At 56.9% G+C, this 21016-nt stretch overlaps 1 protein-coding gene across 1 annotated transcript in view; it reads left to right on the forward strand.

Annotated features, from left to right (window-relative positions):
- SRCIN1 (SRC kinase signaling inhibitor 1) overlaps positions 1 to 21016 on the forward strand; it is a 157306-nt gene that overhangs the window by 99852 nt on the left and 36438 nt on the right. The window lies entirely within an intron of this gene.

Below are 21016 nucleotides of genomic sequence, written 5' to 3' on the forward strand. Positions count from 1 at the left end.
TAGGGCAGTAAGGTTGGTACTATGGGTCTCCTGCCCAGGGCCCAGCCTAGCCCCAGAACAGAGGAGGGGACAGTATATATGAGTGAGGGGGCTAGATCCTCAGTACCCCCTGGGGGCCAACCCCCCGGCCATGCCCTGGGGTGGGTCTGTAAGTGCTCGCCAGCCCAAGGCAGGGGCTGCCTGCCCCCCTCCCGACTTTTTCTCCGATTTCCAGGCATCCCCCGGTAGGCTGCGGTAATTTGCTGTTTTCGGGGGCTGAAGCTGTGCGAGGCAGCATCACTGGAGAGCAGAGAGATTTAATGAGGCCTCCGCTTAACCCAGCTGCTGCAGGAGCCTGCCAGGGTAAATGTCGACAGGACTGCGGAGGCAGCGGCAGCCGAGGCTGGAATGGATTAGAAGCCTGAGCGTGAGCCGCAGTCTCCCAGCACGCCTGGCGCTGGCTGCAGACGTGACCGGCCTGGCCAAGCGCACTGGGCAATCCCACCGGGCCGGGAAGCTATGTCACGGGGGGGCACCCTGCCTGCCCCAGCCTTGCGAGATGAGCAGCCTGTGGATGGGGGATTCTCTCGCAGCTATCCTCTTGACAGAAGAATCAGTGATGCTCGACAGCTCTGTCCCTTCCCTCCCCCAGGGATGGGGATCCCCCTGTTGGTCTGTCATGCCGTGGGATAGGAGCCCAGGTTTGGGGTATCTCCACACACACCAACACGCACATCGCTAGTGCCAGGACCTTGTCGTGCCAGGACCTTGTCATGCCCCTGGGCGGTTAGGGGCCCGTGTCTGTTGGTATCTACTCCCAGTGGATGGGAATCCGGGTCTGTGATTTCCCCCACCCCACCATGGGGGGCTGGGGTGTCTCCTTTCTGCTGCACGTCCCCCACGAGGCCATCTCCCTGACCACTCTGGAGGAGTCACCAAGCCAGGCTCCGCTCCCTTGGGGACCCCATTCCCTCTGATCTGGATCATCCCCAGGGGTCAGGCGTGCAGGCCGGGGCATCTCCGCTCCCTGCTCATTTCCCACTGAGGGCACTTGCTGGGCTCATGGGGTGTGAGCTGAGAGATGTCAGGAGAGAAGGGGAAGGCACCCCAATAAAAAGCTGCTGCAGCAGCAGAGGCCGTGCGGCTGGGGGCTCCCAGTGGGGACGTGTGCCCCTGGACTCAAGGAGCGGGAGTGAGTCGGGAGGAGCGGGGAGCTGTTGGTTTAGCAATTATTACTGTGATCTGAGGGTCCCCGTTTTGTCTCCACAGCAGGGCCAGGCCAGCTCTCCCTCCTCCCTGCGCTTGGCACTGATTTCCCACTTGCCAGATCTGGACTGCGGTAGAGTCGGGAGAGCCAGCTCTGCTCCGAGAACCCTCTTTGGGGACGGTCTTGCGATCAGGGGAGGGGGGAAGCACCAGTGGCTCCCTCTTCCAGTCCTTTAGCTGGAGAGGCTGCGTGAGGATGTTGCCGCCCTCTCTGGTCCTGCTGCGGGACGGGGAGATGGGCATCGGACCCGAGTTAGTTTGTCAAGCGGTTGCCTGGTAACTGAGGCTGGGCCTGCTTGGGGGGGGGGCCATGTCGGTCTTGGGGTGGGGGCCCCTCTGCTGCTCTCTGACTAGAGAGGCCCCTGATGGGCTTTTGAAGGGGAATCCCAAAGCAACCACCCCTGGGAAGGGCAGGTGCAAAGATGGGAGGCCGGGGGCCGCAGTGCTGCAGGATTTGATCGCGTTGCCCTCACTGGCCTGCAGAGCAACCCCCTCCTGAGTAGGCAGGTCGCGGATCCGTGGGGATGGAGCTGCTGCCTAGCCCTGAGCCGCCTGCCCGCGGCTGGGAAGGGACCGTCCCCAATACGCACGAAGGTGGCAGGAAACCAACTGCTGTCAATATTCATGAGGCTGCAGAGAATCAAGGCTTTTAAATATTCAGCAGGTAGGCAGAAGAGTGAAGGGCTGCGGGTACCTGCCAGGCGGGGGATTGCTAGCAGCCCCCTATGCTACCTACTGAAAGGACTTCACAGGCTCCGGTGGGAGCAGGGAGACTGGGAATCCCAAGGCTGGAGTCAGGCTTCTCATTCTTTGTATCTCTCCTGCTTTCTCTCTCTCTCATTCTTTTTCTCTTTCTTTCTCGAGTTTGTCTTTATTTCATTTTCTCTCTTGCTTTTGTTCTTTTTTTCCACTGTTTTTCTTGTTCTTCCTCTTTCCCTCTCGTTCATTTTCTCTTTCTTTTCTTTCTTGTTCCCTTCCCTCCCTCTCTCTCCTCTGCTGGAGAGCTGAGCAGTTTGCCTGTGTATTGGCAGTGATTAGAGTGGACTTCAATGCTACCAGTATCCTTGTTTCAGGGGTAACCTCTTTAATAAATACCTGGTAGGGCCCCTCCAAGGCTGGCGAGTCCCTGCCCAGCTCCCTCTCACATCTGGCTCCCAGGGGCAGCCCGCACACATCTGTTAGCCGAGGCCCCATGCGTTAGTCAAGGGGTCCGGTTTAACCACTAATCCGATTTTAGCATTAATCCAGTTAACATTGAGATCAGGATTAATTCCGGGTTAATCAGGATAATCCTGACAAAATGTTGAGCATTAGACGTTGGATGAATTATTGTTACCCTGAGCAATACATTTTTAATTCGGCAGCGAGACCCAGCCGGGGGGTAGGAGGTGGGTGAGGCTGTGATCCGGAAGGGGGAATGTTGAGAGCTTTAGAAACCACCCATGGGGGGACGTCTCCTAGGGCTCAGCCTGTGCCCCTAAATTAGAATGGGCCCTGATCCGAACACCCCTGAACTGCGGGGCTCTGTGGACTCCCCTGGGCTGCAGCCTGGAGCCCATCTGGAGACGACGTCGGGGAAACTCTGCCTCCTGATTGTTTCTCTTCCCCATTCCTCTCGTGCGCTTCCCGGTCCCATCCAGGGCAGGCAGTAACACGCTGGGCTCGGCATTCTTGCTTATTACGCAGCGTGGTAGTGAAGCCATCACCCGTGGTCCACTGAGATCAAACCCAGGCCTCTCCGCCCTGAAAAGCACCAGCTGTTGGCACGGGGGCTAAGAGAACATTTGGCTGTGGTGGCGACTGAGGGTGGGTGTGATGGCGAAATTGCTGACCCCCTCCACGAACATTTTCTACAGCATCTCCTCCCCCAGGGGTCACCAGTTACTGAGCTGTGGCCATAGAGGGACTTTGCTGCACTACAGAGCCTGGCCCCTCAGTATTCCATGCAGGCAATAGGGGTAGAACTCAGGTCCTGCAGCTCCAAATGCCCAGCCCCCACCTAGCACTTGAGCTAAAGGAGAATTTCTGTTAGCAGTATAGGGTCCATGACACACCATGGAGAGGTTCCGATTCCAGCCACTACAGGGCAGTGTGTGTGTGTGTGTGTATACCAACCCCGATCTCAAAGGTATTTATGCTCCCAACTTCCAAAGTTAAGAGCCTAAATACTTTTGAGGCTCTGGGCCACAGTGGCTCGTTTATGATACTGTGTATGCGGCTACTCCCACTGAAATGCGGCCACCTCTGGTGTGGGAGTAGCTGGCACAAAGCACACTGCATAAAGGCGCAGGGAGGTTTAGACCACCAGGTTCTCTTCTCAATTGCCGGCCTCGCCCGGGGGATGACTCTCCAGCTCTGGGACATGAGGGGGGAGGGTCGCACCTGCAGTAAATGGCTCGAGAACTCAGATGTCCCCTCTCCAGATGTGTCCTGACGTCAGTGTTTGAGCAGAGGCAGGGAGCTGAGTAATGAGATGGCACATCTGGTGCTTAAGCCTCTGGTCCTTGGCTTCCCTTCTGGAGGGGGCGTTTCCAGGACAAAACGTGAGCTGCAGATCCCAGCCCAAAGGAGGGGGTGTGCATACGGGGCGACATCCCCACCCTGGTCCCGGGCAGGCGCTGCTGTCTAGGAGGGACGTTTGGTTTTGAAAGCTGGACGAAAGCCAGGGAACTGTATTCCCTTAGAAGCCGCCGTCAGAACTAGTGGGCAGGGGATTTTGAGTATTATAAAAGGAACACGTGGTAGATCCCCATCATTGCAGTGTCTCACTGCACAGCTACACTGCATTGCTGTGCTGCACTGCCACCCCTTGGTGCATTGCTCCACTGTCCTGTACTGCCACAGTGTACTATTGCACTGATATGCCACACTGCACCACTACACCATGGTGTGCAGCTGTGCTGCACTGCCACACCTCGGTGTATTCGTGCACTGGCCCACCAAAGGGTACTACTGCACTGCAATGCCATCGGGCTCTGCTGCACTGCACTGCCACATCGCAGAGCACCACCACACTGCCATGCTATAGTATACGACTGCACTGCCACACCACAGTGCTCTCTGCTCCATCGCACTGCACTGTATTGCAGTGCCACCATGCTCTGCTACTCTGCACTGCCCCACTCCATTGCACTGACACACCTGCAGTGCTTGCTACACTGCACTGGCGCACTGCACTGTGCTGCAGTGACACGGTGCTCTGCAACACTGCGCTGCCTCCCCACTAAGCACTGCCTCCCTGCTCAGTATTGTCAGGTTAGACTGCGCTGCTGCACGGCATTGTCGCAAAACAGCTCCCCATAGCTGCAAAAATTGGAAACGGTTTTCCGATTTCCACCTCCCCACCCGCCTTTCTCTGCTGAAGGCTCGGAGGCTTTTCCCATGAGCATTGTTGGTGTCTGGCCCCATCTCTATCCCAGAGCACTGGACTGTGATAGGACGCTGGGGCAGGAGGTAGCTGTCTTATTTCATAGGGAGCCTTCTAGCGAAGAGTCTGGGGGACATGGAGAGCCACAGAGGCCATGACGGGTGTGAGTGGACTGTGTGCAAAAGGCGTCCTGGGTCCCAGTATCCGTCACTCTGTGCTGGTAAAACAGGGCTGTGGGCTGGGATTGTCCCTTTCTCCTCCTAATATCTGCCGGGCCTTTGCTATATACTGTCTGCCTCTCGCTTCCCTAATGCTCACAGGAGCTTTTTGAATGCACCAACAGGATTTAGGAGCACACGGTCCAGGGCAAGTCAATGAGACTTGTGCTCCTAAATCCTGTGGCTGAGGCATATGACACACACACACACACACACACACACTCTCTCTCTCTCTCTCTCTCTCTCTCTCCCCCCTGCTTCCCGGCAAAAGACCTACTAGCATAGCAGAGCCAGCCCTGTTGTGAGATCTCCCGTTACCGCTCCTCTCCCAAAACACCCGATCGCGCGCTGCGTTGGTGTGCTATCGAAGCGCGTCAATAACGGAGAACAAAATGGTGTTTGTCAGAAGTGAACGAACCCCGTGCCATGTGTGAGGCTCTGGCCTCGATGTGCCCGCTGCCGTTCTGCTGTTCCTTCGCAGCGGGGCCCCCGGCACCAGTGCCTGGTGGTGAGGGGTGGCTCCCTGGGCCAGGCTTATTGTGGGAGTGTGTGTGCGCGTTGTAGGGCCTAGGACTTGGCTGACCTGGCTTTAAGTCCCTGCTTTGCTATCAACTCTGTGAGATCTTGGCAGGTTGCTTAGGCCCAGATCCTTAAAGGTATTTAGGCACCTAACCCCCATTGGTCACCTTGGGGAATCTGGGCCTCGGTTTTCCATCTGTAAAATGGGAATAAGGGTATTAGTTGTTTTACAATATAGTCACAGACCTGGACCCCATTGTGCTAATCCCTGCACATTTTTATTGCTATTAGATGTATTATGGTAGCAACTAAATGCTCAGTCATGGACCCGGACCTCATGGTGCTAGGCGCTGTACATTTGTATTGCTATTGGGGGGAGGGATAACTCAGTAGTTTGAGCATTGGCCTGCTAAACCCAGGGTTGTGAGTTCAATCCTTGAGGGGGGCCACCTAGGGATCTGGGGCAAAATCAGTACTTGGTCCTGCTAGTGAAGGCAGGGGGCTGGACTTGATGACCTTTCAGGGTCCCTTCCAGTTCCATGAGATAGGTATATCTCCATATATTATTATTAGATGTATTACGGTAGCACCTAGGCGCTCAGTCATGGACCCAGACCTCATGGTGCTAGGCGCTGTACATTTGTATTGCTATTAGATGTATTATGGTAGCACCTAGGCGCTCAGTCATGGACCTGGGCCTCATAGTGCTAGGCGCTGTATAAATGCACAATAAAAAGCCAGCTCCTGCTCCAGAAACCCAACAATCTAAGCCCGAGACAACAGATGGAGACAGACAGACGAGTGCAAGGAAACAGTGAGACCAGACTGGTGAGCGTGGCAGGCAGTGCTCGCTCCACACCAGCAGCCCTGCCGGTGGGCAGTGTTTGGGGAGGTGTCGCAGTAAAGGAGAGTTTTGAGGAGGGATTTGAAGAAGGCCCACAAGGTGGCTTTGCAGCTGTTTAGGGGAGAGGCCGCAGGGGAGAGAGTGGGGGATGCAGGCGGGGATCACGAGCCCGTCGGAGGTGAGCGGCATCGGCAGCTTCATAGCAAATGCGAAATGCTGGGGAGGGTGGGGCCCTGGAAACGGAGCCCTTCGTGGCCGTGCCTGGGATATGGATACCACTTTGCCAAGACCTGGACCCCCGAGTCATTGCACACAGTTACCCAAACAGACAGCAGCACCTTGGACTGGGCGGGAGGTTTCCTGTGACATTTCGATGAGGAAGGAGAGAAAAAAAATGCAAGAGAGGAAACATTTTGGGGCAAAATATTTGTGAGTCCTCCCCCCTTCCCCTTTATTTGCAACCAGCTCTAGGGGTTGCTTGAAATTTTAATTTCGATTCAAAGGGTGGATTTCCTCCTGTTTTTTTTTTTGTTTTTTTTTTTAAACCACCTCTACTGACAACTTTCTTCACTGTGGATCCTAGCTGGGCTCAAGCTGCCAGCCTAGAGCTGAAAGGCTGCTGTGCCCAGCATCAGCCTCCAGGGCTCTCCAATCTCCTCTTCGGGAAATAGGCGATAAATAACCAGGTTTGTTCAGGCTGCGTCCCAGCTGTGCCGAGATCTCCCAGCCCCGTCACTCCCATCCCTTTGCATTCTCCGCATTCTGCGTGGCCCTGCCTTCAAAGATACCCATGGGGGAGAGGATGTCTCTGGGAGAGAGATTTCACACCAGGTCAATATCTTTTTCAAATGGATGAAACCGAATCGCCTCTGGCCTGCTTTGGCTGGGGCAATCCGGCAGGAGCAGCGGGGAATTCACAGCTGGGGGGGGGGGGGTCAGTGTAATGGCTTTTCCAGGTGTCGAGGGCAGCTGTTTTTTCCATCCCCTTTGTACTCTGAAATCCTGCTTAAAATGCCACGTAACTAGGAAAAATATACAAGCTGGGCGGAAATAAAAGACCTGGCCGTGGGCGCGTGGATATTAACATTCAGCTCTTTCCCTCCTTAAAATGGTTTGCAAATATTGACCAACTAATCCTGCCAGCTCCCGTGTGCATGCCCCAAACCAGCTGGAGCGTAAGGGCCACGCTGCCCTCTGCAGAATGGTGTCAGAACGGCACAGCTGTGTGTCATAGTCTCCAAGCTGCTCCTGGAGAGTCTCCTCCTGCTCAAGCGGGTTGAGGGTCTGTGCTTTTAGTGCAGGAGGATTCAAGTGCCCTCCGTGACGTTCCAGGCAGCCATGGGGAGGTTGGTGCAGCGTTACCATCCTTGTGTTACCAATGGGAATGACACTTAGTGTTGGAGATGGCTGGAACGTACCTGTTTAGCTAAGGGAATTATATGGAGCCCCTCACAATCGTTGATCTATTATTTGCCCTCACAACCTCCTTGGGAGGCAGGGCTGGGGTGTGTCCCCATTGGACAGGTGGGGAACTGAGGTACGGAGAGGCTGCAGGCTTGCCAATGCTTCGGGGACTCTGGCAATAACCCTGCAGTGTAGATGCAGCGTGCAGCAGCAGAAGGGGTTTTCCTTTGCTGTAGGAATTCCACTTCCCTGAGCAGCGGTACCGTTTGTCCATCGACCGAGCCGCGTCTCCGCTGGGGGTTAGGTCGGCTTAGCTGTGCCGGTCAGGGGGGTGGATTGGTCACCCCTCAGGGGGATGTAGCTACATCAGTCTAAACTTTACGTGTAGACCAGGCTTTAGTCACTAGCCCAAGTTTACCCACCAAGTCTGGGGCAGAGCAGGGAACAAAACCCAGAATCTCCTGAGAGCCAGGCGGGTGCCCTGGCCATCGGGCCATCCTTCCCCTCCCGCTCCGGCTCCTTTCCTGTGGTTAATAGGATCATTTTGCTCCTTGGGCACCTCATGGCATGAGCAGAATGCTGCCTGATCTGCTTCGGGACGCAAGAGAGGAAAACTCCCCTGGGCCAGGCCACTGGGAGAACGGAGCAAGGGATTTCAACGGCGGAGGGGGAGCCAGGGGGCGTTTGATTACCCGATCAAAGTGGGGCAGGTGATCTGGCTCGAAGAGAGCAAAGATGGATTTGGGACAGTGTCTGCTCCTTCTTCGTTTGAACTCCTATGTCTGACGTGCTGAGCGCGAGACCAGGCTGTAAACGTTATTAGTGGTCCAGTGGCACCTGATCCCAACCGAGATCAAGGTGCTGTACAGACACACACCCTCTCCCAAAGAGCTTGCCGGCAGAGGCAACAGCAGCACAAACTTGCCCAGGTAAGTGGCAGAGCTCAGAGCAGAAGGCAGGCCTCCTGCATCGCACTCCTAGTCACTGGACCACCCAACACCCCTCCCTGGGTAATGTGCCGGGATCGGTGGCTTCTGGGAGGCTAGGTGCTAGGCCACAGGCCCCTCCCTTGAGGTTTAGCCATGTATTGAGCTTCCAGCCAGATCTCTTCTCCGAGGCCGTGGAGAGAGGAGCAGAGCTGGAGACAGGTCTGTTCTCTTCATGTCTAGAAGGGCCCAATCCTCCAGGGATGCTGAGCTCCTGGGTCTCCTTGCAGGGCTGAGGACGCTCAGAGCCTCACCAGATGGGTGCGGGGGGCACAGTCAGATGCTGGCTTTGCTGACGGGAAGGGGATTATGGGGAGTTAATCCAGCTCAGTGTCTGAACCAGGAGCCGGAAAGTGTTTTTATCTGCTCGGGAAATAACTGGTTGCGCCGTGGGGCCTGGCGGGGCCTGCAAAGCATGGACGAAGCAGAGCCCGTTTTCGTGGGCTGCTGCCTCCGTCCGGACCCCAGCAGTGGAGACACAAATAGTCCCAAAGCTAGATCCGTTCGCTGGGCAGCGGCTGATGGAGCAGAGTGGCTGGCTGGACTCCTGAAAGGGCTCCATCCGTCCACGCAGGGGCGATTTATTGCCAGCCCAGCTGTCTTGAACGCATTCCAGGCCATTATCTCTGCAAAATGTGACCGAATGGAGCATGAAAAGGGGAGTTTGGGGACGGGCCACTCCAGTGCTGCGAGTCCCAGCCCTCCGCAGCAGCTGCTCTCCCATCTCCCTGCTGTTTGGACCAGGGCCAGCCACTGGATCCGGCTCGGGGGCTTTGCCTGACGCCGGTGGGGTCTTACCCCCGAGCAGCCCGGGTACAGCAGCATCCACATGAAAAGGGCTCGTCTGTTCCGGATGCAGGGTCAGGTCTGTGTTGCCCCTCACTGCTTTGGGGTGGGGGGACTCTTGGGGCTAACCATGGGGGGGCTGGGATCCCAGTGACTCTGCTGTGACCGGCTGGGCTGGGGAAAGATGGGGGCTGAGATTTGGAACCAACATATGGGGGTGTGTGTAAAGGGAGGTTTTTTCGCCCTGCTTAGTTTTCCTTTCATTGATAATTTAATTCTCAACAGCTCTGAAATACAAGTGGACGCAGTACGTGTGTGTGTGTGTGGGGGGGGGAATCTGGGGGGATCCCCCCCAACGTCCAGCAAAAACTGGTTCTCCAGGACAGACTGCTCTATAGCTACTGGGTGCCCCCAAAACTGTCCTTAGCCTCTGCACCTGGAGAGCCAGGGATTAGGACAGGCTCATCGGAGGCGAGGTCTGGAGTGCAGGCGTCACTGTTTCACCTGTGCTGATCCTTTTGCTCCATCTCTCTGGCTCTGTTCGGAGCACTGGCCTTGCTGCCTGCAGTTGGGAAGTGCACGGAAACACCGAAGCAATGGGACCTCCCAGAGACCATGCATGCCTGGCACCGAATGGTACCATCCCAACCAGCAGCTTGTGCTGCTCTGGGACCGTCTGTCTCCTGTCCTACCGTGCAGTCGTTAGCACTGTTGACGTTGATGATAGTAGGATCTTGGGGCAGCCCGGTTAACCCCTCGCTGGGACGAACAGGGTGTCGGCCTCTCCCCGAGCTCTTGGCCCAGGTTCTCGGCAGGCTCCACGCGGTCCCGCTCGGGTCACCTTGCTGAGCGTTTCCTTTGCGAACATGCCAGCTAGAGACTGACGTTCGGGGGTAAATGAAAACTCAGGTTGTGGAGGACGAGGTGGCCGCTCGGAGAGGTGCCTGTTGTGCTGGGTCCCGAGCCCGGGGTGGGTCCCTGTTCGGCAGGCACAGCCATTGCCAATGGAGCCGGAATTGGGACAGCCTGGGTGGGGGGCGGAGGGGAGGAGCGGGGAATGCCCCGACCCTGGGGGTGTGCCGAAGGGCAGTCCCGCATTGCTTTGCAGGGTGGGCATCTGCCCCCAGTGCGCGTGCCTCTCCCATTCGCCCTGCAGGACCAGGCTGGAGCGAGATTGGCTAGAATGGATTAACCGTGAGCAGGCAGCTTGGAACCAAAAGGGAAAGCAAACCCAGCGGCGCTGGCAGCCAGCCGTGGGGCTCGCGCAGACCCCCTTAGTGCAGTGCTGGGGGTGGGCTGGCCGGGCAGGGTCTCTGTGTGCGCGTGGCAGTGAGGGTGGGACCCTGGCGTGGCACTCGGCCTGGGACTCGCCAGCCTCGTGTGCCTGGCTTTGGGGGGAGCTCAGAGCCTTCTAGCTCTGCTCAACCTGTCGCTCCCCATCCCCTGCTCCAGCCCCTCCGCTACCCTCCCTCTCTCCCGCATCAGCCGCTGGCTCCATTGTCCTCCCCATCAACCTCTAAACTGCCTCACTGCTGCCCGCATCCTCCCCCGATCCCCAGCCCGATGCTGCCCCTCACGCACGGAGCAGCTTCCCTCCCAACCCTTCTGCAGCCATGTAGGGTGACGATGCCTCCGCGCCTCCCTGCACCTGTCGCCCCAAGTCCTCTGTTTTTCTGACTCACGGGGGCGCGTCAAGCTCTTCGGGGCCTGGCCTTCGGCTTGGCTGGGTTTGGGGCCAGGTGCGCTTCCGAGTGTCCTGGATCTGGGCTACTTCTGGGGCGTCAAAAGTGGGCGAGGAGACAATACCGAAGCCGTGTGGCTGATGATCTGTGTCCCTCTATGCCCCCCGCCCCATCGCTTGAGCTGGCGGGACAATCCCACGCCCTACCCACCCCCATTTATCCCCCCGAACTCACAGCCTCCCCCCCCACACGTCTCCTCTGCCCGTTTGGGGGCCTGTCTCCGTTCCTCCAGCACGGCCTGTTTAACACAACAAAGCTGGCAAGGGCTATATCAGCCGTGACAGAGAGGGGAGTAGGGCTGGGGGGTAGGAAAAGGGGGGGGGATGAAGGAGGAGAGAGGCATTCTTATCTAGCCAGGCAGATAGAATGAAGTTGTTTCTTAGCAGACAGTAGAGAATTGTTGGAGGTTTTGGAAGCTACGCGAATTGCTTAATTGTATCTTTTTTTTTTAACTCTGGGAAGAAAAAAAGACAAAAGCGGCCCCCTCCCCCGTTGCATAAGAGGCTTAAACAGCGGCAAAGCCAGCGGGCTGCAGGAGACCAGCGGTGGGAGAATTCTGTCTCTCTCCCCACCCTCCAAAGGCCAGGTGTGTGGGGGAGAGCATTGCCGGTGTATTACACAGGCCCTTTGTTAACTAGTTTCCCTGGGAGAGGAACAGCCAAGGACTTCTCTACCTTTGGAAATTTCCCGAACTAGCTATTTCTAGAATCATTATTTTATCCTGGTAAATTTCCAAGTGTAGACAAGCCCTCCTGCTGCTCTCCTACCCCCGGCTCCCAGTAAGTGAGTTGAACCTGGAGAGGAAGGTGGGTCCAGTGGTTAGAGTGACCCCTGGAAACTTTGAAGACCCAGGAGCAAGGCCCTACTCTGCCACAGACTTCATGTGCAGCCTTGGGTGAGTCATTTAGTCTCTCTGAGCCTCAGTTCCCCACCTGGAAGATGAAGATGATGATATCTCTGTTCCTCGCAGGGGTGTAGTGAGTGTGTTCAGATAGTGTGTACCTAACCCAGATGGAGCTTGTGCATTCTCTGTACAGACCACACACCCTTGGATTACAAGGAGTAGCATGGGGCCCCCCTGTTTCCTGATGTCCACCTTCTAATGCCAACTTCCAAGAAAATTCCCCTGTGTGGTTAGACTGCGGAACTCACTGCCACAGGATGCAGTTGAGGCCAAGAATGTAGCAAGGTTCCAAGAGGGCGTGGATAACCGGCATATGCGGAGTTACGATAGTTAATGCAGAAAGAAGATATTAAAGCTCATGCTTCGGGGCTTGAGCCAATCTCTGTTAGGGTCAGAAGGAGGCCTGTGTAAGGGGCAGATTATCCCACCGCTGCCCACTGTGGGCTTCTTACCCCTTCCTCTGAAGTAGCTGGTTCTTCTCGCTCTGGGAGACAGGGTTACTTCATCTCGCCATATGCCTCAGTTTCCCTTTCTGTAAAATGGGGAGAACACCTGTTTAATTTCAGAGTGCTTTGATATCCTTGGGCGATGGGCAGCTCTTAGAGCCCCTTGTTCCCCCTTCTCTGACAGCCTGGAGATTGGAAAGAGAGGGACCAGGGGTCTGGGCCAGGGGTGACAGTAGATGAGCGAGTTGTATTTTGCTCCCCATCCATTATCCCGGCCTTGCAGCTTCTGGTGCCCAGCGTGGGGTCAGAGATGGGAGCGAGGGGGCCTGGGAGTCGCCCTCAACTGTGCTGCATCTGCCGCGGCGGTTGACGGCTCCAAGTGCAAGGGGCAGTCGTGCGCATGCCCCACTCCTGCTCCTCCAATGAACCGCAAAGCAAGGTCATTGGTCAGCAGCTGCAGGCTGTGGGGCGGGACTCTTGTCCGTCTGTCCACCCAGCGCCTGGTGGATCTTTGTGCAGTGACTGACTCCCTGCCACCCCAAGGGGAACATCCAAGCCGGGGACACGCGGGCGACACCAGGGCCAGGCACACCAGGCCGCTCCGTGGCCCTGCACGTCTCAGCCCATCTGTCCGCCTCCCTCTGGGGCCGTCGCTCCAGGGAAATCCGGCCTGGCTGGAGCAGCTGTGAGATCTGCTGGCCAAGGAGGAGCAGGCTGGGAAATGGCCATTCCTCCCTTTTGGGGGGTCAGACTGCAGGGGGGAAAGCGCTGGGCTGGCTCCCCATTCGCCTCTCCCAGACAGCACAGCAGGGGTCAGCCCTGGCTGGCCACAGCTCCCCTTTCGTGCCCTGCCTTGGCCTCTCTTTTCCGGGTTCCCACCCTCAGCTCACCGGGGTGGATTCATCCTGCTGCCCTTGCTGCCTTCCTGGCTTCAGGACCTCTTTCCTCTTGTTTCCCTTCACAGCCGCCCTGGCACGCACTTCCTCTCTCTCTCTCCTTCCCGCCTGCCTTTCCGCACCCACCCTGCAGCCCCGGGGGCCCGGCGGACGCTGGGTCAGTCCTGACTCCTTGCTGGGGGAGGACTGAGGAGCCGGCGGGTGTGTTTTCTCTGCCGTCACAGGCAATCATCTCCCTGACCTTGGTGCCTCCGCCAGAGATCCCCTGCCCGGCAGCGCTGCCCTCCGGAAGGCTAATCGCTGCTTGGGTTTCTGCTCTGCGCAGCCTGCTGGCGTCAGACCCTCCCCAACAGCAGCTGACCGGTGGCCTTGACCAAACAGGCCATTTTTTTGCTTAGAGGCAATTCCATGCCCTGCCCTTCCTTGTCCGCTCTTTAGCTAGATGCTTCTCAAACGCAGAAGGACATGCCACTTCTGTCGTGGCAGTGGGGTGCCAGGCAGTGCCAGCGCCCCGGTTTGCAAGGGGTTAATCAGATGGCTATTCCCATTCCCATGAGGTCACAGTTCGAAGCCTGGTCAGCCCTGTCTCTGGCAAGGCAAGACGCTGCCTCCTTTGCTTTCCGTACAGGGCTCTTGAATTAAAAACTCCGCAGCGGCCCCCGCCATCCCCGGACTCTGTCACTCACGGTACATCATTGCTGGGGCATAACACGCCCTCAGCGCAAATGCAGAGCCGCGCCCACCACCCCTTCGCCAGGGGGACGCAGTGGGACCTATTAGCCCTGGGTGGAATGCACGGGTCAGCTCCCTGCAGGTCACTGGGACAGAAAGCCAAGTACTGGACCACTTGCCGTCCCAGGGGCTGGCTCGCAGACGGGATCAGCACCCGCAAGTGAGTCTGGACTCTCTGAAGGACTCAGGTCGGCTGCTGAAACTGTCCTGGGGGAGCTGCAGGGAGGCCGGGGTGTTCACAGGTGTTTAGGTTCCTGACTCCCATTGATTTCAGTTGCTTTACAAATCTGGGGCTGCTGAGCCCTTGAAAACCTGCCCCCCAGCCTGCGGCCATTTAAATCCCACTTACCTCTTCAGCTCTGCAGCGGGAGGTAACTGACGCCCAAGCCTTGTGCACGGGGGTGAATTTCATCCCAAACTCCCACGGCACTTTTTGGTGCACCTAGTGTCCTGATTTCCGCGCGGGGAATTGAATTCTCTCAGCCGACATTTCCCCCCCCCCCCCCCCCCGCAGTTCACTCCGCACCCTGAATCACAGCCTAGGGTGCAGGAGCCGCCGTGGCCAGCCGGCGAAGTGACTGGCACCTAAGGATAAATAACCACACGGCTCTGGTAGCACGGCCAGAGGCGGCTTTGAAATGTGCTAGGCAGGTAGATAAGCTTTTCCCTCGCCTTTGGGAGGAAAGGCGCTTGACAAATAGAAGGGTGCGATGATCATTACACCATGTTCAGCACTTGACAGGCGACCCTTTCCTGTCTCACCGCTCTGGGATCACACGTGATAGAGAAGCACTGTAATAATCGTGTCACGCTTTTACGTGGCGCTCGTTGTCAGGCGCGGGCTTGAAGCAGGACTCGCCAAGGGAGGGCCTCTGGCCTGCATCAGACCAAATGGGCATAATGGCCCCTTCTGGGCTCACCGGCGATAGATCTCAAAGCACTTTGCAGGTGGGGAAACTGAGGCACCGGACGGTGCAGTGATTTGCCTAAGGTCGCCCGGCAGAGATGGGAAGAAAGCCTCAGGCTCCTGAGTCCCAGTCCAGTGTTCGATCCACTAGGCCACACTCCCTCTGCTGCAGTGTATCGTGTTTCCAACGTGAAAGCTTCTGCTCCCAGTATATATCGCCCCCCTGCACGGATCCCCCGAGGTAGATCAGCCCTGCGGAATAGTGCCTGGAATGGCCCCGTTCTCTGGGGGTGCTGTGACTTGTTCTCCTTCCCGCCCCCAGCGAGTCAGCGCTGTCCTGCTGAGGGCCAGGGGCCGGGTTCTGGGGGATCAGCTCCGTTCCCCGAGGGAGCTTTGTGTGCTGCCCCAAATGACTGGCACCCATCTCCCCCGCTGCTCCGGAGGGTAGCACCCTGGCGGAAGTCGGCTGTTTACAGAGCGAGCTGCTCCCCTGTGACAGCTCTGTGCTGCTCTTACGCACGCTCCCGGAGAGTCCCACGCTCGCTCTGACAAGTCTCGGTTACAACCCGTCCAGGGCCCGATCCGGCCCTGTAGATGGGAGCTTTGCTGTTAATTTCACTGGGGGCACAATCAAGCCCCCAGTGATAACGTGGCTCCATCTTTTTAGACGGCAGCTTAACCACGGTGCCAAACCATGCTGAGGAGCGGGCGCGCGGGGCGGTGGCATCTGGGAGCGGACAGCTCATTACCACAGGGGCCAAGGTCTCTGGCAAATTGGGGAAGGGGGCGGGTAGGCAGCAGCAGACCCTGGCAGCATCCACACGATGACTGCAGCTGCCTCAGGGGATCAGGTCACAGCAAGCCCCCAAATCCTGCGCCCAGCCATCTGTATAAGAGCCATTGGCTCCAGCGGGGGCAGAATCACGCTGCAGGCCTGGATGGGCCATGGGCTCGGGAAGGCAGCTAGGGCCTGTGACCCAAGAAGATACGACAGGGTTGTAGCTGGGGGCGGGGGAGATCACAGGGTCGCTGTGGCTGTCGGGTTGCTTCGGAATCTTTGCATCAGCTGGCGGCAGGGGTGGAAGCCAGGGCGTATGTGGGGCTGTTCTTTGATCGATTATTGCCTGGCAGGGTAAGTCATTAACAAGGCAGAGTAATAAACAGCCATTCCCTCTGAGTGAAGGGGAGGTCAAGGACAGAGCTGCATCACTATCTGTAAAATCAAAACTCACCTTCCTTTTTCAACTCCTCCTCTCCCTGGAGACTGGCTGCCAGCCTCCTCTCTGTATATCCCTGGTGTGGGATCGACGCGCTCCCCCTGCCGGATCCCACGGCTTGCCCGGCTGGTTCCCGCAGGCGGCTCGGCTCCTGCCCTCGCTCTTGAGTGGGAGATGCCGCGGTGTGTCCGCCTCTTGGAAAGGAGAGCTCCTAGCAGGGTCCTCCTGCGCCCGCCCCGGGCGGTGCAGCCCAGCCGGCCGCTGGCCCTGCCCACGGGGAAGTGCTGTGGGTGCAGACTGATCGTGGATCCAGAGGTCCTGCAGTGCAGGGAGCGAATGGATAACACCCCGGCCCCTGTCCGGACTGAGCTAAGCAAAGGGCCTCGTTGGGGGTGGAAAGCTAACGCGGCTGCCAGACAGGAAGGATGGGCAAGAGGTGGGGCTAATAGGGGTCCGGGGGGTGAGACTGCCCCCCTCCCCCGGCGATCTTTAGGTGTGTGCATAGCACCTTTCATACGGGGCTGGATAGTGAGCTCACACCGCACTCACCTGGGACTGCTCCTGCCCTGCGCAGCCGGGCCTACCCTCCTCCCCTTCACACTGGGCTGGGATTAGGGCTGCGGACCGGGGTGGAGGGTGCTACCGCGGATGGTTGATGCCCCCTTGGTGGGGTGAGGAGGGGGCGGGCTGGACCCACCTAATCGGGAGGCACCACCAGTGACCCATCACCCCGCTGGCTGCAAAACCTGACTCCACTACCGGGCTGTGGTTAAGGCACCAGGCTGGGATCCAGGAGATCGGGGCTCAAGCCTGGCTCTGCCACAGGCTCCTTGTGTGACCCAGGGCAAGTCACTTCGTCTTTACACCTCGTTGTCCCCTCCCCCCACCCAAGTGACAGTAATAACCCTGCCCGGGGGTTCTGCGAGGCTGTCAAAGCAAGGAGCCGCAGCCGGGCTGCCCCAGGCCCATCTCGGTAACTTCCCCGCAAGGGCCCGCTCCTGGGAGCGTCGTTGGTCTGGCATCAGTCTCCCGGCTGTGCGGATAAGGTACGAGTGGAGTAAAGGCAGCCGTAGAGGTGACCTGTCCCGAGAGAGGTTGGGAGTGTCGTGTTTTGTCGTCTAGCTGTGATGTCATCGCCCCAGCATGATGTCATCGGGTCCTAGATTGGGCTACATGAAATCCCGTGGCCTGTGCTAGGCAGGAGGTTAGACTAGATGATCAAAATAGCCCCTTCTGGCCCGGAAATCAATTAATTTTCAAGCTACTTCATTTTTTTTTTAAACAGATGCTGTAATTAGCCTCTTTGGATGGGGTTAATTACTCCAGGTCAATTGAAACCTGGGCAGCTGTGGGAAATCAACTCCCCCGGAACAGCTGGATGTACCACACCTTGCTTGTGAACCCCCACCCCTCAAATCAACTGATGCCTCCCCACCGAACTCTCTGGACCGATTTTGAAAGCATGTTAGGCTCACCAGACACCCTGAGCGGCTCCCACACTAAAACCCTTAGCAACGCAGATGCTAGCATGGCAACAGCAATCACTCTGCTAACGAGGCCTGTATTGTCATGCAGATAGAGCGCCAGAGACATATTTCCCCCCCCTTGGTTCAATCTATTTTTATTTTCTTCTCCAGACAAAATAAGCGGGTGGGGAGGGAAGTTGGCTTGGGCGCGTGCAAACCCGTTGTCCCTCCCTTTAAAGCCTTCCAGAGCCTTGCAGGTGTGACACTTCGGCCCGGGCTTGGGTTCACTTTAGGGGAGTCCGGGAGCACCGAGGGGCAGGGAAGGAGCGGAGAGGGGCTTGGAGTGGAAAGCAATGGCTGGGAGAGCGGGGGGCCAAGGGGCAGAAAGAGAGAGAGAGAAAGGGACGTGCTGCTGGAAAACAACAGTCAATACAGCGACACCGAGCACAGTCAGTGTAGCTGGCGCGCAGGCAAATCATTCCCAGTGCCTATTGCCCACTCCAGGGGGCAGAGTTAAGGTTGTGTGGGCGGGTACCTTCACTCTGTGTGAGTGTTCTGGACGGGCGCAAGATGCCTCCAGGCAACCTTAACTCTGCGTTACCAGAGGTGTTTGGTTTGGGCCGGAACAGGTGGCTCTAGGAGGCAGTATGGCCTAGTGGGCTAGGAGGCAGCACAGGCAGGGTTCTGTGCCTAGCTCTGGCGAAGACTCACTGTGTGACCCGTGGGGGTGGGTTACTTCCCCCTCTCGGTGCCTCCTATAAGATGGGGATAAAGCGACTCACCGGTGGGGATCGTAACAGGAGACGGATCCCTCCTGGCAGGGGGAGCTGTGGGAGAAAACTGCTTCCCCCAAGTTGGGTAGAGCCTTTCTCCTCCCTAGTCAAACTCACCCACCTTCGTGAACCATCTAGGGAGGAGAATCAACAAGTGCTTGGAGACCCCGGCTGAGATCAGGGCCCCATTGTGCCAGGCGCTGTACATATACCGAGAGAAACAGTCGCTGCACTAGAGCATTGGTTCTCAACCCGGGCTCCACGTATCCCTGGGGGTACGCAGAGATCTTCCAGGGGGTACATCAACTCATCTAGATATTTGCCTAGTTTTACAGCAGGCGACATAAAAAGCACTAGCAAAGTCAGTGCAAACTAAAATGTCACACAGACAATGACTTGTTTATGCTGCTCTATATACTATACCCTGAAATGTAAGTACAATATTTATATTCCAATCGATTTATTTTGTAGTTATATGGTAAAAATGAGAAAGTCCGCAACTTTTCAGTACTAGTGGCTGTGACACGTCTGTATTTTTACGGCTGATTTTGTAAGCAAGTCGTTTTTAAGTGAGGTGAAACTTGGGGGTACGCAAGACAAATCAGACTCCTGAAAGGGGGCCAGTCCTCTGGAAAGGTTGAGAGCCACTAGAGAGCTTACGATTTCAATAGGGAAGCCAGACCAAGTGGGAGAAATGGAGCCTCATTATCCCCCATTTAGAGATGGGAAACGGAGACATCCCGAGATTAAGGTCTGGATCCCCAAAGAAGGCACTTGGGGGCCTAACTCCCGTTGAAACCAGTGGGAGTTAAGAGCTGAATTACTTTAGAGGACCTGGCTCGAAGTGCCCAAGGAGACACAGGAAGTTGGTGGCAGAGTCAGGGAGTGAGCCCCATCTCCTCAGTCCATACCTTAATAACTGGGACACCCTCCATAGCTCAGTAGTAGTGGTGGTATTTCGGGCTTAGCTAGAAAAGCTGGCTGGTTGGCTTGCTTCTGAAATAGAATTGGCCTCCAAACAGGCCTGATTCTCCACTGTCTTGTGGCATCGCGTACCCCGGCGTGACGTGGGCGTGAAATGCTACTCAGTGAGAGCGGAGGCACTTTACCATGCACTCCAGGACTGCACCGGGGCGGGGCAGGAGAAAAGGGGAGGAAAGTCTTGTGGATTCATCTGGTTTGGAGAGAAATGACGAGAGCCGCTTGTAAGCCCTCCAGCTGAGCAAGGATGGCCCACCTGCCGGGGGAGCAACAACTTGTTCCTGACGTGGCCTCTTGAGCGTTATTCGCCCTCTTGCTCGTGAAGATGGATGGGAATCTCAGCCCCCGCCGTCGCCCTGGGCCTCCCACCCCGGTCACAGATTGGATCTCATCCTGTGTACGTGTGCTCGTGAGCAGATCACAAACGCCAGCCCTGGCGCGGTGCAGTAAGGTGCTGAAAGGCGTAGTGTGGCCCCAGCAGCCGGCCTGGCCCAGATACAGCTGCCCACTGAGTACCAAATGTCTCCCTCACACTAAAATCCACATGGCGGCACAGATACAATCCATCCTCGCGTGCCCAGCTCCCGTCCCTCTCCCCGTCCCCGGCGTACCTCTCTTGGGACCAGGTCCAAAGCCCATATGAAAGACTCACATTAGCTCCCCTCTGCTTTGGATCCAGCCCGTTGGCTCCGATCCTGCTCCCAGCCAGCAGGATCAGGCCCTTCGAAGTGAGAAACCGTTTCCTCACCGTTTACAGTTTAAAGACCCATTTTGCGGACTGCTTTGTTTCAATGTAAATTACAGCCAATTTTCTGGCAGTTATTTACGGAGCGAACGTTTTCAACCCATAAAACTTCCTCACGCCCCAGGATTAATTAACGTTTCCAATTAATGCCTAATTTAAATGACGATTATGGCTGTTATCATTTCACATGGAGGGGGTTGGTCTTAAAATAGAGCTTTCTACGTCCCCTTTCCTACACCTCAGGAGCTGTTTGCTCTCTGTGTTTGATGCGTCTGCTGTTTAAAACCAGAGATCACCAGCCAGCCGGTTTCCATGCTGACTCAGAGCCGCGTGGCAAGGTCCCGGCGTCTCCGTGGGTGCCAACCACAGCAGCATGGCGTGTGTCTGTCTTCAGAGCCGATAGGAGCAGGACTCCTGGGTTCCAATCCTGGCTTTGACACAGACTCATCGGGGCGTGTCACGTGCTCACGCATTTTGGATGTCCATAAACTCTCTGGGGCGGGGACTGTCTCTGACTCTGCGCATGTACAGCGCCTGGCACAACAGGCCCCTGATTTCAGTTAGGGTCTATGCAGCGCCTGGCACAATGGGGCCCTGGTCTCAGCTGTAATTCAAATCCTATAATGTCCATCGAAAGGGAACCCATAAGCAATGGGAATTCATTCCAAAATCTGTATGGACATTTGCGGGAAAGCGTTCCCCTATATTCACCCCAGGGCTGATTTCCGGACTTCAGCTGCCGGTGCTCAGTGCATCTCCAAAGCAGCCCCGATACAGATCCTTGTGCCAATGGGATCCGCGTATTCCCGGTGCGGGTATGTTTCTTTCCCTGGGGACC

This window comes from Emys orbicularis, chromosome 25, assembly GCF_028017835.1.
Source record: "Emys orbicularis isolate rEmyOrb1 chromosome 25, rEmyOrb1.hap1, whole genome shotgun sequence".
NCBI lineage: Eukaryota > Metazoa > Chordata > Testudines > Emydidae > Emys > Emys orbicularis.